Source organism: Cherax quadricarinatus, chromosome 55 (assembly GCF_038502225.1).
Source record: "Cherax quadricarinatus isolate ZL_2023a chromosome 55, ASM3850222v1, whole genome shotgun sequence".
In the NCBI taxonomy this organism is placed as follows: Eukaryota; Metazoa; Arthropoda; class Malacostraca; order Decapoda; family Parastacidae; genus Cherax; species Cherax quadricarinatus.
The window spans coordinates 26123548-26141087 of NC_091346.1; the positions used below are offsets into that span (position 1 = coordinate 26123548).

At 41.5% G+C, this 17540-nt stretch overlaps 1 long non-coding RNA gene across 2 annotated transcripts in view; it reads left to right on the top strand.

Annotated features, from left to right (window-relative positions):
- Positions 1-14686: 14686 nt before the first annotated feature.
- Positions 14687-17540, top strand: part of LOC128698961 (uncharacterized) — a 54305-nt gene continuing 51451 nt past the window's right edge. For both annotated transcript variants that reach the window (XR_011393549.1, XR_008408527.2), the window contains exon 1: positions 14687-15354. This is a non-coding gene — a long non-coding RNA (uncharacterized lncRNA). The remainder of the gene's footprint in view (positions 15355-17540) is intronic.

The window sequence follows — 17540 nt, forward strand, 5'->3', positions numbered from 1 at the left end:
CGCTAGACGTTGATCCAAGGCAGCCAGCTTTCAGGGAGAAGGCTTACAGCTTTTCATCTCATCCCCTGTACATTTCGCCTGTTCTTGCGAATTCCATGCATTGTTAAAATCTCTAGTAAGGCTGATGCATGCAGGGGATGAGAATGAAAAGCTGTAAGCCTTCTCCCTGAAAGCTGGCTGCCTTGGATCAACGTCTAGCGCAAGCTGGACGCCAAGGTATTGGTCCAGTGTGGTGAGAATGGTAAAGCACTGCGTACCTTGTTCCAAGGTTCGTAGGTTCGCGAGATACTACTGTCCTGCAAAGTGAGTGTGAAACAGAAACCTGTAACTGTTTTACATGATGGTAGGATTGCTGGTTTCCTTTTTCTGTCTCATAAACACGCTGGATAACAGGTATATCTTGCTACTTCTACTTACATTTAGGTCACACTACACAGGCATGCACATACATATTTATACATACACATATCTAGGTTTTTCTTCTTTCTTATAGTTCTTGTTCTTCTCTATTTTCCTTATTCTCCATGGGGAAGTGGAAAAGAATCTTTCCTCTGTAAGCCATGGGTGTCATAGGAGGCGACTAAAATGCTGGGAGCAGTGGGCTAGTAACCCCTTCTCCTGTATAAATTATTAAAAACGAGAAGAAGAAAAGCTTTATAAAACTGGGATGTTTGAATGTGCATGAATGTGGTGCAGATGATGAGAAAGAAATGATTGCTAATGTTATGAATGAAAAGAAGTTGGATGTCCTAGCTATAAGCGAAACAAAGCTAAAGGGGGTAGGAGAGTTTCAGTGGACAGAAATAAATGGGATTAAGTCAGGAGTATCTGAGAGAATTAGAGCTTAGGAAGGGGTAGCAATAATGTTGAAGGATAAGTCATGGAAGGAGAAGGGGGAATATAAATGTATAAATTCAAGGATTATGTGGAGTAAAATAAGGGTAGGATGCGAGAAGCTGGACATAATAAGTGTGTATGCACCTGGAGAAGAGAGAAGTGTAGAAGAAAGAGAGAGATTTTGGGTTATAGAGGGTGTGGTAGGTAAGTTTGGGGTGCCAGGTGTAAATGATAATGAGGAGCCTTTGACTGAACTTTGTACAGAAAGTGGTTTGGTTATAGGTAATAAATAGTTTTAAGAAAAAAGAGGATAAATGAGTATACAAGATATGATATGGGGCGTAATGACAGTAGTTTATTGATTAAATACGTGAACGAGTGGTGTGGACGCCTCTGAGCTAATTTCATTCTACTCCCTGTTTGGTGTACTACCCTCCACAAGCAGTATTTTATATTATTGTAACCACGAACAAGTGGTATTTAATCAATAACAACACTGCGACTAGCCAAGGACTCCAGCCTGTGTCTTTTTGGCCCGCCTCATGGTGAGCAAAAATCACATGATGCTCTAACCCACAGGTCCACTAAATCCTACGATAAGGCGGGCCAAAACGACATGGGTTCGAGTCCTTGGCTAGTTGCAGTGTTGTTATTGATTAAATACCACTTGTTCGTGGTTACAATAATATAAAATACTGCTTGTGGAGGGTAGTACACCAAACAGGGAGTAGAATGAAATTAGCTCAGAGGCGTCCACACCACCGTATGTCCTCAGATCAAGGTAAAACACCTAACTCTTCTAGGTGCCTAATTTATGTAGGATTTGGTGGTCCTGTGGGTTAGAGCATCACGTGATTTTCGCTCCCCATGAGGCGGGGCAAACTGACATGGGTTCGGGTCGTTGGCTAGCGTAGACAGCCTGTACTGTCTGCACAGACAGCCTATGCTGTCTGCCAGCTTAGTTCATATTTTGCGGCACTCAGGTGCTGCCCTCTAGGCCTGCCCAGGGCAGTGGGACGCTGGTCCCACTCGCACTTACTCAGCGGCCTAGACTCAGACAACAAGCCTACTCCCTCTGTCCCTCGTGGGCATGGCCCTCCTGGGCCATGGGTACAAACACACAAGCCTGTGTACCCACCACGACTTTGCAAATAAAGTAAGAAGCCTCCGAAGATGTATCATTCACTCACCCGCTACCAGCTCACCAAATAATCTCGTTATAAATGGTGGGAAGCGGTGGTCGCAGCAAGTTGTGTTTGCCCGGAGAGAGGAAGGAAATAGAATGAAGTTGTGTTCACTTCATCACCCTACACTAGAAACATCCGTTTCTCAACGAATTATCTTGATGTCGTGTCTGCATGTTTCAGCATCCAGACACAGGTACAAGCAGGATCTAGCTGAAATTTGCCGAATTTCTTCGAGTATTGTAAGTGGCATCCCCGTGACTCCATGCCACAGCGTCCCATGCTGTTTTCAAGTCACGTGCTCAGCATCACTTGTATGTTGCTGTTGTTTTTCAGCTCAGCACAGCTATTTCAGCAAGCCAGAGGTGAGTTTTGTGGTGATTTCTGCTTCCAGAGTGAGTTTCTCCATGTGTTTGTGGGAGAAAAGGAGGAAGTGGCTGGGTTCTTGTCTCACTCACACCTCACCCACATTCCACCACTATGTGCTCACTCGCTCTGCTGTGTTGGCTGCTGTTTTCCATGTGAATTCATTGCCAGAGCTGTGTATCCGAGTGCCCGAGGCCACTTGAAGCTACGTGGATCAGCATGCCATGTAGATCACGACGCCACGTGGATCCTGATGCCACGTGGGGTGTGGACGACGCCACGCAGATCTACGAGCCACGTGAGTTACCTAGCCAGACGTCCCAGGTCACATGCTGTGGTCTGCTGCTGCCCGACTTCATGACGTCACGATGTCTACCTGACGTCGCTTCGAGATGTCTGCTGCCATCAGTGCTGCTGACGTCACCTTGCGACGTCATGCCTGACATCACATGATGTCACATCGAGTGTTTCATTAATCATGTCAGTATTGTCGAGAAGATTGAGAGAAGATATATGTTGTGCATTAATTAATTCCTCTCAGCCAGTGTTCTCACATGTTCATGTATAGCTTAGTGTCAATTTTGTGCACAGAAAAGCATCATTTGCTAGTTTAAGTCATGTTGTACTGCATGTACCGTGGGTGTGTGTAAAGCTTTCCATGTGTCCTGTGTGGTCTTGAGCCCAGACCCCAGAGTAGCACCACTGTGTTACTTAGTCACCCGGTGTGACCAAGGAGTTTGAAAGCTGATATTAGTCAGCCCTGAGCATATGAGCCCCTTGTACAGAAAGCTCTTATGCTCGTCGCTCATAGATGCCCTGTAGAATCATACCTGCTACAATTCCCATCAAGATTTGTTTCACTTCACCTCCAGACCTTCAGAGTGCAGTTATATGTACAGAAACAAGTCTGGGGATGTTTAGACTAACCTCTGCTATAACTCCAACTGCTGAGAGAATGACACTCATCAAGCCACAGTTAGCCCAGCCGGAAAGCGCTGTGTCATCCTCATGTCACAAGCTTCAGTGAGCTCCTGCACAAAGATGATGTCACTTTGCCACGACTCGCTCCATGACTTACTCCATGCTCGCCAGCAGTGACAGCTCAGCGACAGTACCAGTCGAGAAGTATCCTCCTGAGTTGCTTGCCAGAAGTCCTGCTGCCCAGTTGCCGAGTTTTGGCGACGCCTCACTCGAGGGCACCAGCATGTCGTGCCCCAGGTTGAGTGAAACCTGCAGTGACTCCTACAATGACTGCTTCACCATTCTAGAGGAGACCGTACCCCGTTACGTCACAGCTCAGCCACAGCAATGTCTCCTGTGTTGCAGTATCTGTCCAGACACAGGAAGGCGTGCAGTGATGCCCTTCGACGCTCACTGCCTTTGACCACGTTGTTTAGCACACCCCACATTTTTTTTTCTTCCCTCCCTGTAGGAAGTTTTTTCCATGTCCATATGTATATACGTGTTTTTTATTATGTGTTCGATGCCCTGTTCCTACGAGAGAGAGACCGAGTTTTTTTTATTACCAGTATTGCGACGCGAGGTAGGTGGCTGAGCAAATGTAGACAGCCTGTACTGTCTGCACAGACAGTCTATGCTGTCTGCCAGCTTAGTTCATATTTTGCAGCACTCAGGTGCTGCCCTCTAGGCCTGCCGAGGTCAGTGGGACGCTGGTCCCATTCACGCTCACTCACACAGCAGCCTAGAAGCAGTCAACAAGTCTACTCCCTCTCTCCCTCGTGGGCATGGCCCTCCCGGGCCATGGGGACAAACACACTAGCCTGTGTACCCACCACGACTTTGCAAATAAAGTAAGAGGCCTCCGAAGACATATCATTCAACCCCGCTACCAGCTCACCAAATAATCTCATTATACTAGTTGCAGTGTTGTTATATATATTTTTTTTTATTATCACACTGGCCGATTCCCACCAAGGCAGGGTGGCCCGAAAAAGAAAAACTTTCACCATCATTCACTCCATCACTGTCTTGCCAGAAGGGTGCTTTACACTACAGTTTTTAAACTGCAACATTAACACCCCTCCTTCAGAGTGCAGGCACTGTACTTCCCATCTCCAGGACTCAAGTCTGGCCTGCCGGTTTCCCTGAACCCCTTCATAAATGTTACTCTGCTCACACTCCAACAGCACGTCAAGTATTAAAAACCATTTGTCTCCATTCACTCCTATCAAACACTCTCACGCATGCCTGCTGGAAGTCCAAGCCCTTCGCACACAAAACCTCCTTTACCCCCCTCCAACCTTTCCTAGGCTGACCCCTACCCCGCCTTCCTTCCACTACAGACTGATACACTCTTGAAGTCACTCTGTTTCGCTCCATTCTCTCTACATGTCCGAACCACCTCAACAACCCTTCCTCACCCCTCTGGACAACAGTTTTGGTAATCCCGCACCTCCTCCTAACTTCCAAACTACGAATTCTCTGCATTATATTCACACCACACATTGCCCTCAGACATGACATCTCCACTGCCTCCAGCCTTCTTCTCGCTGCAACATTCATCACCCATGCTTCACACCCATATAAGAGCGTTGGTAAAACTGTACTCTCATACATTCCCCTCTTTGCCTCCAAGGACAAAGTTCTTTGTCTCCACAGACTCCTAAGTGCACCACTCACCCTTTTCCCCTCATCAATTCTATGATTCACCTCATCTTTCATAGACCCATCCGCTGACACGTCCACTCCCAAATATCTGAATACATTCACCTCCTCCATACTCTCTCCCTCCAATCTGATATCCAATCTTTCATCACCTAATCTTTTTGATATCCTCATAACCTTACTCTTTCCTGTATTCACTTTTAATTTTCTTCTCTTGCACACCCTACCAAATTCATCCACCAATCTCTGCAACTTCTCTTCAGAATCTCCCAAGAGCACAGTGTCATCAGCAAAAAGCAACTGTGACAACTCCCACTTTAAGTTTGATTCTTTATCTTTTAACTCCATGCCTCTTGCCAAGACCCTCGCATTTACTTCCCTTACAACCCCATCTATAAATATATTAAACAACCACGGTGACATCACACATCCTTGTTTAAGGCCTACTTTTACTGGGAAATAATTTCCCTCTTTCCTACATACTCTAACTTGAGCCTCACTATCCTCGTAACAACTCTTCACTGCTTTCAGTAACCTACCTCCTACACCATACACCTGCAACCTCTGCCACATTGCCCCCCTATCCACCCTGTCATACGCCTTTTCCAAATCCATAAATGCCACAAAGACCTCTTTAGCCTTATCTAAATACTACTGTTCACTTATATGTTTCACTGGAAACACCTGGTCCACACACCCCCTACCTTTCCTAAAGCCTCCTTGTTCATCTGCTATCCTATTCTCCGTCTTACTCTTAATTCTTTCAATAATAACTCTACCATACACTTTACCAGGTATACTCAACAGACTTATCCCCCTATAATTTTTGCACTCTCTTTTGTCCCCTTTGCCTTTATACAAAGGAACTATGCATGCTCTCTGCCAATCCCTAGGCACCTTACCCTCTTCCATACATTTATTAAATAATTGCACCAACCACTCCAAAACTATATCCCCACCTGCTTTTAACATTTCTATCTTTATCCCATCAATCCCGGCTGCCTTACCCCCTTTCATTTTACCTACTGCCTCACGAACTTCCCCCACACTCACAACTGGCTCTTCCTCACTCCTACAAGATGTTATTCCTCCTTGCCCTATACACGAAATCACAGCTTCCCTATCTTCATCAACATTTAACAATTCCTCAAAATATTCCCTCCATCTTCCCAATACCTCTAACTCTCCATTTAATAACTCTCCTCTCCTATTTTTAACTGACAAATCCATTTGTTCTCTAGGCTTCCTTAACTTGTTAATCTCATTCCAAAACTTTTTCTTATTTTCAACAAAATTTGTTGATAACATCTCACCCACTCTCTCATTTGCTCTCTTTTTACATTGCTTCACCACTCTCTTAACCTCTCTCTTTCTCCATATACTCTTCCCTCCTTGCATCACTTCTACTTTGTAAAAATTTCTCATATGCTAACTTTTTCTCCCTTACTACTCTCTTTACATCATCATTCCACCAATCGCTCCTCTTCCCTCTCGCACCCACTTTCCTGTAACCACAAACTTCTGCTGAACACTAACACTACATTTTTAAACCTACCCCATACCTCTTCGACCCCATTGCCTATGCTCTCATTAGCCCATCTATCCTCCAATAGCTGTTTATATCTTACCCTAAGTGCCTCCTCTTTTAGTTTATAAACCTTCACCTCTCTCTTCCCTGATGCTTTTTTTCTCCTTGTATCCCATCTACCTTTTACTCTCAGTGTAGCTACAACTAGAAAGTGATCTGACATATCTGTGGCCCCTCTATAAACATGTACATCCTGAAGTCTACTCAACAGTCTTTTATCTACCAATACATAATCCAACAAACTACTGTCATTTCGCCCTACATAATATCTTGTATACTTATTTATCCTCTTTTTCTTAAAATATGTATTACCTATAACTAAACCCCTTTCTATACAAAGTTCAATCAAAGGGCTCCCATTATCATTTACACCTGGCACCCCAAACTTACCTACCACACCCTCTCTAAAAGTTTCTCCTGCTTTAGCATTCAGATCCCCTACCACAATTACTCTCTCACTTGGTTCAAAGGCTCCTATACATTCACTATACATTCTCATATATATATATATATATATATATATATATATATATATATATATATATATATATATATATATGTGTGTGTGTGTGTGTGTGTGTGTGTGTGTGTGTGTGTGTGTGTGTGTGTGTGTGTGTGTGTGTGTGTGTGTGTGTGTTTAAAATTCGCAGAACAGGCAAAATATTCACAAACGCTAAAATCTGGTCGAAGACGACTCGACCCTACCAGCCTTGGAACAAGGTACGCAGTGCTCTACCACCGTACCACACTGGTCTAACACTTTGGCGCCTAGCTATCGCTAGACGTTTTGGTCTAAGGCAGCCAGCCAGCCTTCAGGCAGGTGGCTTTAAGCTTTTCATCTCATCCCCTGGATGCAGCGATCGACGAGAGCTTTTACAATGTTGAGAATTCGTAGAACAGGCGAAATAATCACAAACACTAATCTCATTTAGGTTCAAATGATTTTTGCGAAATTATTTCGTACACAAATTTTCGCTTGCCTTATTCGGCAAGAAGAGCATTGCTATTTAAGCCAAATTCGCAAGTTTTACCTATTCGGTACGACATATATATGTCGTACTGGCTGGAATATTGCTGCACTCTAACAGCACCTTTCAAGGCAGGTGAAATTGCCGACCTAGAAAATGTACAGAGAACTTTCACGGCGCGCATAACGGAGATAAAACACCTCAATTACTGGGAGCGCTTGAGGTTTCTAAACCTGTATTCCCTGGAACGCAGGAGGGAGAGATACATGATTATATACACCTGGAAAATCCTAGAGGGACTAGTACCGAACTTGCACACGAAAATCACTCACTACGAAAGCAAAAGACTTGGCAGACGATGCACCATCCCCCCAATGAAAAGCAGGGGTGTCACTAGCACGTTAAGAGACCATACAATAAGTGTCAGGGGCCCGAGACTGTTCAACTGCCTCCCAGCACACATAAGGGGGATTACCAACAGACCCCTGGCAGTCTTCAAGCTGGCACTGGACAAGCACCTAAAGTCAGTTCCTGATCAGCCGGGCTGTGGCTCGTACGTTGGTTTGCGTGCAGCCAGCAGCAACAGCCTGGTTGATCAGGCGCTGATCCACCAGGAGGCCTGGTCACAGACCGGGCCGCGGGGGCGTTGACCCCCGAAACTCTCTCCAGGTGAACTCTCTCCAGGTAAACACATATACATAGTGATATAATAGAAATAAAAATTACAATATATGTAATTATCCATATATGAAACCAGATTCAAAACATATCACAGTCATAATGTTGCAGCTTTTATGGGAAACTGCTCAGTGTGGCGAAGAGAAAGTAAAAAAAAAAAATAGAGGCCTAATAATTTTGGCCAAAAAGTACTTCCATCTACAAAATTACAAATTTAAAGCGCATGTAATAAAATTAAAGTGGCAGAAGTCCAAAATAAAGATAAAAGACTTATGAAGGCATAAAATAACAGAACTTGGGAAAGTTAAATAAATTGGCAGGATAGACGAGGAACTACGAGCAATGTTCGCCGAGAAACTGATCAAGCACACAACCAGGGAATTAAACCGAATCCTCACTTCCCTGAAGTATACTTTATTGTTTTTCAATTAGTAGTAGTAGTAGTAGTAGTAGTAGTAGTAGTAGTAGTAGTAGTAGTAGTAGTAGTAGTAGTAGTAGTAGTAGTAGCAGCAGCAGTTTTAAATTATTATTATGTGAGCAATTACCTGCACAAGGTTTCCAGGGTATTACCTGAATTATTACGTTCAAGTAATTTGGGTGAGATCAGTGGGACTTAGTCACAGCAGGTCGCCAAATTGTCATTCCCTACTACTCTCACAAAAAGCTAGACCTAACATTAAATTAATAATTACAATATTGAAACCATCTACTCTAGTAAATTAAAGTTATGTGGACTGTATATGATTAGGCTTGCTGGGCGCACAGAGTATAATTATTGCACGTAAACTATAATAGTGTTATTAGAAAGGAAATTAGTATTATCACTTACCATTTAATTACTGGATTACAATTATTATTTTTTGGAAACACACCCTAACACTACCACTACATTTAGAATTTACCATGGCCAATGCAAAACTACTGTACATTATGGGTAAGCCTTACCTAGCTAAGGTGTGCTCCTAGGAAGGATTGGAGTCCTCCATTTTTCCATCCTTGTCGCTGAATTGTAAGTGTTTTTCACACTATTTATCCCAATTCTTCAGCAGGAACGTGTCAGAAATTTCTAAATTACGATTCTGGCCAATATACACCAAATGGTATTAGAGAACGCCTGATTACATTCAACATTTCAGTCCAGTGTCCACATATTAAATTCATTATGGCGTCTTCCCCTCCGTGTCACTCAGCAGCTGTTCTACCTCCCCTCTCACTCGAAATTTCTCGAAAGAGTCAAATTAACATCACACTTTATTATGAAATTATTGTATTATTCAAAATTACACATGTTGAATTTACGAAAATCCAAAATTTTCCACAGTAGTAGTTGTTGCAGTAGTAGTAGTAGTAGTAGTATAATTAATATTTACCAAAAAGTTTTGGAACGGCACGACAAATAAAAAAAAAAGTTTGAGAGCCAGCATATGGAACGTCCATACCCAGAGAGTTATCAGAGATTTAATAAAGCCAGAACGAATTTACGAAAGTAAGACGACAGAACGAAAGAAACTGAAAATAGAGCAAAAGGCAGAACCAAATCTCTTGCTCAGGTTTGTGAAAAATTAAACTGTGAAAGACCCCAGACAAAGATTGAAGGGCGAAGATAAACGAAAAAAAATCACAAAAATTGAAGCAAAAAACGTGAGATGCTAAATATGAAATTTCAAAACGTTTACAAAAGCGGGAATACTAGGTTTTCTCGGATTTAAATCAACCACACACCACTAAAATTTAAAAACTACTTTATACTCTCTTAAAAATCTTTGGGCTTTCACTACAAGAAAAAATAAAGGCAGACGATTTTTTTAAAAAAATGGCACAACAGGTGCCAATATTCGAAAGAAATGCTGACTCTCGGTGACGACCCTCAAGGAAGGTTCCTTGATGCTGGTGAGGGGCTCTTGATCTAGGGAACTGGATCTGTGCTACAATTTCCCATTCCCCCCCACCCCTCCTTCTCGCAGGAACAGTGTAACCTATACGGGTTTAGCGTTCCCCCATGATGATAAAAATAATAATTTCGGAGATAAGCGTTCTTTTTGTGTACTTAAAGAAAAAAATAATTAGAGGAATGTGGATGAAATACTCGAAGAGCAAAGAAATATTAACTAGTAAACATTGGGCGTGTTTCCTTACACCGGTTGTCCATGTTCACCCATCAGTAAAATGGGTACCTGGGTGTTACTGGACTGGTCTGGGTGGCATCCTGGGTGTTACTGGACTGGTGTGGGTCGCATCCTGGGGCAAAACTGACCTAATTTGCCCGAAATGCTCTGCATAAGAAACGGCTTTCTATAATAGTAGAATGTCATTGATGTCAGCTAGGACTGTATACATGTAGAAATAAAGATATTATTATTATATTATCTTCAGTCCATGACCAAATTAACGACCTCTCTTATTATTACGTTTCTGTGAAAAAGACGTTTAGTCCACCAGGAACTTTATCAATTCGCGGAGACAAAATATACACTGACTGGAATGAGAGTAAATACATTGATATCAGGTAGGTCTGTATACATTGAAGTCTGATAAGTCTGTATACGTTGTACATGTACTTTTACAAATAAAGATTATTATTATTATTATTATTATTATTATTATTATTATTATTATTATTATTATTATTATTATTATTGTTATTATTATTATTATTATTGTTATTATTATTCCCTGATTTTCATAACTTTTCACTTGCTGGGTTTGAAGTCCAATACCTACGTTTGTTTAATTTATCTAAGTCTTCGTGTAATGTTTCCCTTTCTTTCCTGCATTTTTTGTTGTCGTTAGCTCTACACCGACCGCGAAAAAGCATGTAAACACATTTTTTCACAGAAGGTAAACAATACCAGTCTCAGAAAGGAACTTGGTGAGGCACCGCTAGTCACACTAGCCGACACCGTCGGCTAACACCCAGGTACCTATTTACTGCTAGGTGAATAGGGAAAGCAGGTGTCGTTAAAGAAAACCGTTATAAACGAAGTAGAACCTAGTGGTTGGCCTAATACGAAGAATGTAACTGGAAGCGCATATTAGCCTTGATAATGTACACGCTCTGAGTAGATTAAACTAAGATCGGCAACATGGTTCCTCAACCTAAAATAAATCATTCATAATCTTATCTACGATGTATATCAGATCCATCACAGCTTCAACAAGGAGCCTCCACCTGAGGTAATGTGTATAAAAATTTAGAGGAAGCTCTAAAATATCTTGATGTAAATTAAATTAAAGCGGAAATTATATATCAGTAGTGAAAACGAAGACAACATTACATGTTATAAAAGATAAAGACAGAAGAATCAGTTGGGAACTTTACTCAGGCAACGTTTCGCCTGTGCAGCAAGCTTTACACCTCACTCTATACCTATATATACCCTCTGTGTCCCTGTATTGTTTGTAACAGCTTGACAAAGCTCCTGGAGAGCGAAACGTTGCCACAATAAAATGTCACATTAGTTGCACTTGTGTCCCTTTACCTAACATATTGTGGGTAATTCTACCAACATTATTACAATCTGATATATCCTACCTGGTCGTAGCACAATATATAAGCAAGAGAGAAACTATTATAGTCAGGTGTACAGAGTATATCATATGTTAAAAGGAGTAGAGAGAAAGTTGAAATATAATGGCCAGTCCTTAACTATACCATGAGTAACTAAGGATCTATATAAGAAAGGAAATCAGTTAAGAGGAAACGAAGAAAATAAGTCATGGTACAGGAAGTGAAAAATTAATAGCTTTGTTATATATTCTGTGAATATACTCTAAATCAAAGTGAGTATATTCTCCGAATATTTTCACTATATTCTGAGAATGTTTCTAATATATTCCACGAATATACTCCATGTCAAGGTGAGTATATTCTGCGAATATTTAAGTATATTCTGGGAATATACTCTAAAATTTTGATAAATCAAAATTCAAGACTTGGGCAGGTTCAAAAATCAAGGAGAGGAAAAATCTGAGCGTCCCTCGAACTGTCATAATTTGTAACTCAAGTATCATTCTGAGGCTGAGTTTACCATCCTTCATGACACAGTACAACAATAAAACACCATTTTTCTTTATTTTTTTTTGCTGTTAAATTGTTAATGAGTACCAGGCAAAAATCTTTAGTATCAAGGATGAAATTGTAAAAATATAACTGCTAAAGGCGTAAGTCATTACGAACTGCACAGCGAACTTTGCTACACACGAGAAGCTCTCAGTGGGAGACGGGGAGAGGTGGTAGAGGCCATAAACCCAACAGGAGTTCTAGTCAGGTAAGTAAGTTTATTTAGGTATACACAAATACAGTTACATAGATTATCATACATAGCAGCATATGAAAGCAGGTGAACGCCTGGACAGTATCTCCTCCAGGAACCTGGAGATCTCCGCCAGATATTCATCATTGGAAATTTCTGTGTAACCCTTACGAAGAGTTTAGCATTCTTCCATGGACACGATAATGAAAAATGAGATTCTGAGGATGAGGCTATTGAATCAGCGTTAAGTGTAATGCGTAACTAAAAGTTTATAAGACAACCTGGAATGTCTAGAAAAAAAAGTGTAGGATTTGGCATCGTCCATCCGGACCTGACTTGCTGCACTTAAATTAGCTACTGATTTTGTAAAAAAAAAAAAAAAAAAAAGTACTTGCCTTAGTTGTATTCTCATAGTCATCTTTCGCATTATTTGTCTTAAATCCGTTTATCTCTGGCAGTACTGCAGAGAACGTAAAAAAAAAAAATACTTGAAGTATAATATCAGTAAAAATGTAATGGACACCATCTGATACTAACATCGAAACACGGAAAATAGATTTAAACGCAAAACATTTCAAGAAATTTCCAAGAAAATACAACTTAAAAATCCGGATGGTTAGCTCAGGGAGAGATACACGTCAGGAAGGTCGTCGACTCTGTACAACAATACAGGGGATTTGTGTTAGATGAAAAGTGAATGATGAGAAAGGTGGAATGTGTGAATGTGTAGAGATATATGTGTATTTATTACTATTAATATTTATGGAAACTATGAGCACGTTGTAACTAAGACTCGTAGTATTATACGAATGTGAATAACTCAATACTTCTCAAGGAAGACCCCTCAAGGGAGACCTCTTGATGGACCCCCTTGATGATGACCCCTTGATGCTGGTGATGGGGTCTTTGAGGGTCAAACCGAATGCCTCCCATTTCCCAGGCGCTCTACTGCCGTCACTTTCCCCCTGATTGAAATCAAATGAACGCGCAAGATTTGCTGCAACTTTAAGAAAAAGCAATTTGTAAATGCAGTGATACCTGACTGCTGCAGCAACCAAGGATGCAGCTGATATCGCCAACGGCATGCAATTGTACTAACCTATAAATAAAAATAAATTGCAGTGAACTATTTCAACTTAATGTACTATCTTCATTTCTGAAAGTTCTCTCCCAAGGTGAATGCCGCTGCTTAATCAAGTCGACTCTCGGGTCTAACCAAATTTTTTTTATTATCAGACAGGTCTTGGATGAGAGGAAGGAATATCAGAACCGTCACCTGAACACGTCGTTTGAGAAGACAGAACCCGCCCGCATCTGAACAACCATCCCAAGTGCATTAGTGAGGGACTATTTGAGCTGGCCTGTGTGCAGTAGTTGTACCCGAGTTTTATTGGCTGAAGTGCCCAGGCTTGACGTTCTTGAGAACCTTGCGTCAAACACCACTACCACCCACCACGTTTCTTAGTAAAAAAAAAATTGTTTTGTATACGTCGGCGTTAATTTTGAGTGTTGACGTGTGTGTGAAATCCGTGGGGTCTGCATACCCTCTTGACTAGAATTAGGTAATTTCACTTTAGCAACAAAACGGAAATAGCCAATGGAGACTAGTTAATTCGCAGAGCCACGACGGACTAGCACCAAGATATTGCTGGAAGTAGCTCTGTTCCTGCTAGCTTAAGCTGATGTCTCATTTTCCAGTGTCTGTATCCTAGTTTTCGGCTGTTTGTTTGGCTTGTAAGAAGCAAAGAACAAACAAACATTAAGCTCGACCTGAGGAAGGATATTGGAGCCTCTGGCAGTCTCAGTGCCACTGCCACCAAGCTGCCCTCACAAATTTATTAGTCTTCCTTGACAGTCTAATATCCTGCATTTTTTTTTCTGGCTTTCAGATCATAATAAAATTGATTACATGTTTAAATGTCTATCAGTTTATTAGAGTAGTGTTAAGAAATATTGCATTTTCTGGGTATTTCACTTTTTATCTTTGTTTTTTAGCAAAATTTTCGTTGTTACGCTGGAAGATCTTACACGTTAATTGAAGAGAAATACGTTTGCTGGAATCGTGTTATGTTTGCTGGCACTTGTAAGTGTAGTTGGCAACCTCTTGGCGTGGGAGGGATTAGGGGTGGGGGGGAAGGGATCCACCGAGTGGCACTGCGTATCTCACAGCAGTCAGGCACAGTTGTGGCCTTGTGTGTGTGTGTGTGTGTCAGCCTGCCCTGCAACCGGCCCCTCCACACCGGCCACACATGTCCACACAACCCTATGACTGCGCCCCACCTTTCACACTGCGCTAGCCCCACAGCAGTCCCCCCCCCCCCCCCGTTTGCAAAAATCAAACATATATACACTCAACTCTTGCACAGTGTTGAAATGCAATATGATAGAAAACGCGTGCAACGAAAACAAACTCAAGGGGTTGGAGCCTATATGGCAATATATAGACCCCTGGAGGCCCCCAACCACTACACCACTCAGGCCGCCCACGTCTTGACCAGCTGATAAACACATAGTTTCTCACCTGCCTAAGACTGCGGCCAGACACACAGAGAGTGCAGGGAGGAGCCTCATGCTCACACTCTCGCTGGAACACAGCGAACACTCGCGGCGAGGAGGAAGGGGCGCTGCGTCTGCCCGGGGCCGGGACTCACACTGGGGAGAGAACCTGTTGCTGGCCACTGTTATGAAGCTCTTATGATTACTTTATTGGTCTTCTCTCGAGACTTGGGTCACGCTGAGCTTCTGCTGCAGTCACTTGCTTACCGTTGTGTGGTGTTCCAACTAGCTACTGAGCTCTCACTGCGCCGATCCTTTCGCATAAACTCTATAAAGGAACAAATGGGCTGGCATGCTCGGTAAGATCGGAAGCTCCACTTGCTTCATACAGAATGCTTTTGTTATAACAATAGTGTGGATTAACAAGATTAAATTCTTCAAATGCTACTTGAATCAACATTCATTTATCATTTGTTTACCACTTAGTAATAGGATATAATAAATTTAGAAGACAAGACATGCACTAAAAAATCAAAACTGTGACCAATTTAATTTTCTGAGGGGAGAGGGAGAATCATTAATGTATTTGAATATATATATACTGTACATTTTTTCCTGAGATCGAGAAAAATCAAGAAATATCGAAGAGTCACTTCTTGTAGGTGTTCTTGTCCTGTTATTAGCCTAGTGTCGTGGGATGTTGAGAATATCAGCAGTATAAGTCGTGGGAAACTCAAAATAAATCACGTTTTCAAGTTGTAAGAGATCTGAAGCAATTTTATAATGTAATATATAAATCGTTCGCACAGTTTTCCACACTAAAACAATGAAGGTATTTGGAGTTCTGGTGTACAAATAACACCAATAATGAACGCTCATGTACATTATAGCTTTCATTAGTAACATTTTATATAAATGTAAAGGATCAATAATGAACAATGTGAATGCGTTACAACAACCCTGAATGTTGCAACACATAAGAACGCATCAGGTACCCCTGAATGTTGCAATAGATAAGAACGCATCAGGTACACGTGAATGATGCAACAGATAAGAACGCATCAGGTACACCTGAATGTTGCAACAGATAAGAACGCATCAGATACACGTGAATGTTGCAACAGATAAGAACGCATCAGGTACACCTGAATGTTGCAACAGATAAGAACGCATCAGGTACACCTGAATGTTGCAACAGATAAGAACGCATCAGGTACACCTGAATGTTGCAACAGATAAAGGCTTATCAGGTATTAAGGCTGAAGCTGTATGTCAATATTTTTACTCAGAGTGAATTATTATTATTATTATTATTATTATTATTATTATTATTATTATTATTATTATTATTATTATTATTATTATTGTTGTTGTTGTTGTTGTTGTTGTTTTGCTCACGGGGAAGCAATAAATACTCGAGAATCATACAACGAATGGGGAATAGAAGGCAGACGGTTTTAATTAATGCGAAGAAGGAGGGAGAGAAAGGGAGCGCCAGTTGCTAGGATCAAAACACCCTTCTTGTAAGTGCACAAAGACTGGTACTGCCCAGTCAACTCTCAACTCTGTGTTGAATACATAACAAAAATCTGTTGTGGTGGATTAATGAGGTTGAGATGGTTGGGTGTACTGGTTGTGTGGACACAACCACACAACCTTTGTCAAGACTCTCGTGTCAACACCCAGATGCATGGTAATTGTGATGATGTATAAGACACTCGTGCAACACCTGTGAATCTTTGTTCTGGAAACGTTTCGCCCGCCAGTGGTTTCTTCAGTCCAGTATAGATAAACAGAAGATGATGATGATGAGTTTTTTTCTAAACCATTTATTCAAATTATTATTATTTTGTTTTGCTCGTTTGAACAACTACTTTTGCGCGTTCCAATGTTCAAAACATGGTTCCAACGACCCCCTCCCCCATCCTCATGCTAAAAATATGGTTGCAACCCCCCCACCCCCACCCCCCTGCTCGTGACAGTTCCTGTTCCATAAACTCAAAACAGTTTCTGCACTCCCATGCTTAAATATTATTCCTGCACCCCTATGTTTAAAACATAATTCCTGGTCCCCCCAAGCTCAAAATAATTCTTCCTGCGCCCCCTATACTAGAATCACAGCTCATCAACCCATAACGTGTGTCTTCAACTTTTCAACTACAACTCGCAGGGTGAGATTGAGGAACATGATGAAGGTACTCGGTACTCTTGCCCTGTTCATCTCCCTCTTTACCCAGTTACCCAGGTTATCTATTTTTCCTTCCTCCCCTCTTCTTTCCTAAGACCATTCCTCCCTTCCCCTTCTCCCCTTTCCCTAACCATTTGTATTAAGCAAATTTCTTAAATTTGCTTAATACATTTCTTAAATTTGCTTGTAACAGATAAGTAAACTGTAGATATAAATCCAGATGTACTCCTGTTAATCCTTTTGGGACCCAGTTCCTAGGTTTTTTGTGTATCCATATGCTCTTGTGCTACCCTCCACAGGATGGATATGAGATGCACAATAAACTAGCCACTTCGGCGACAAAATCTAATCTCTCCC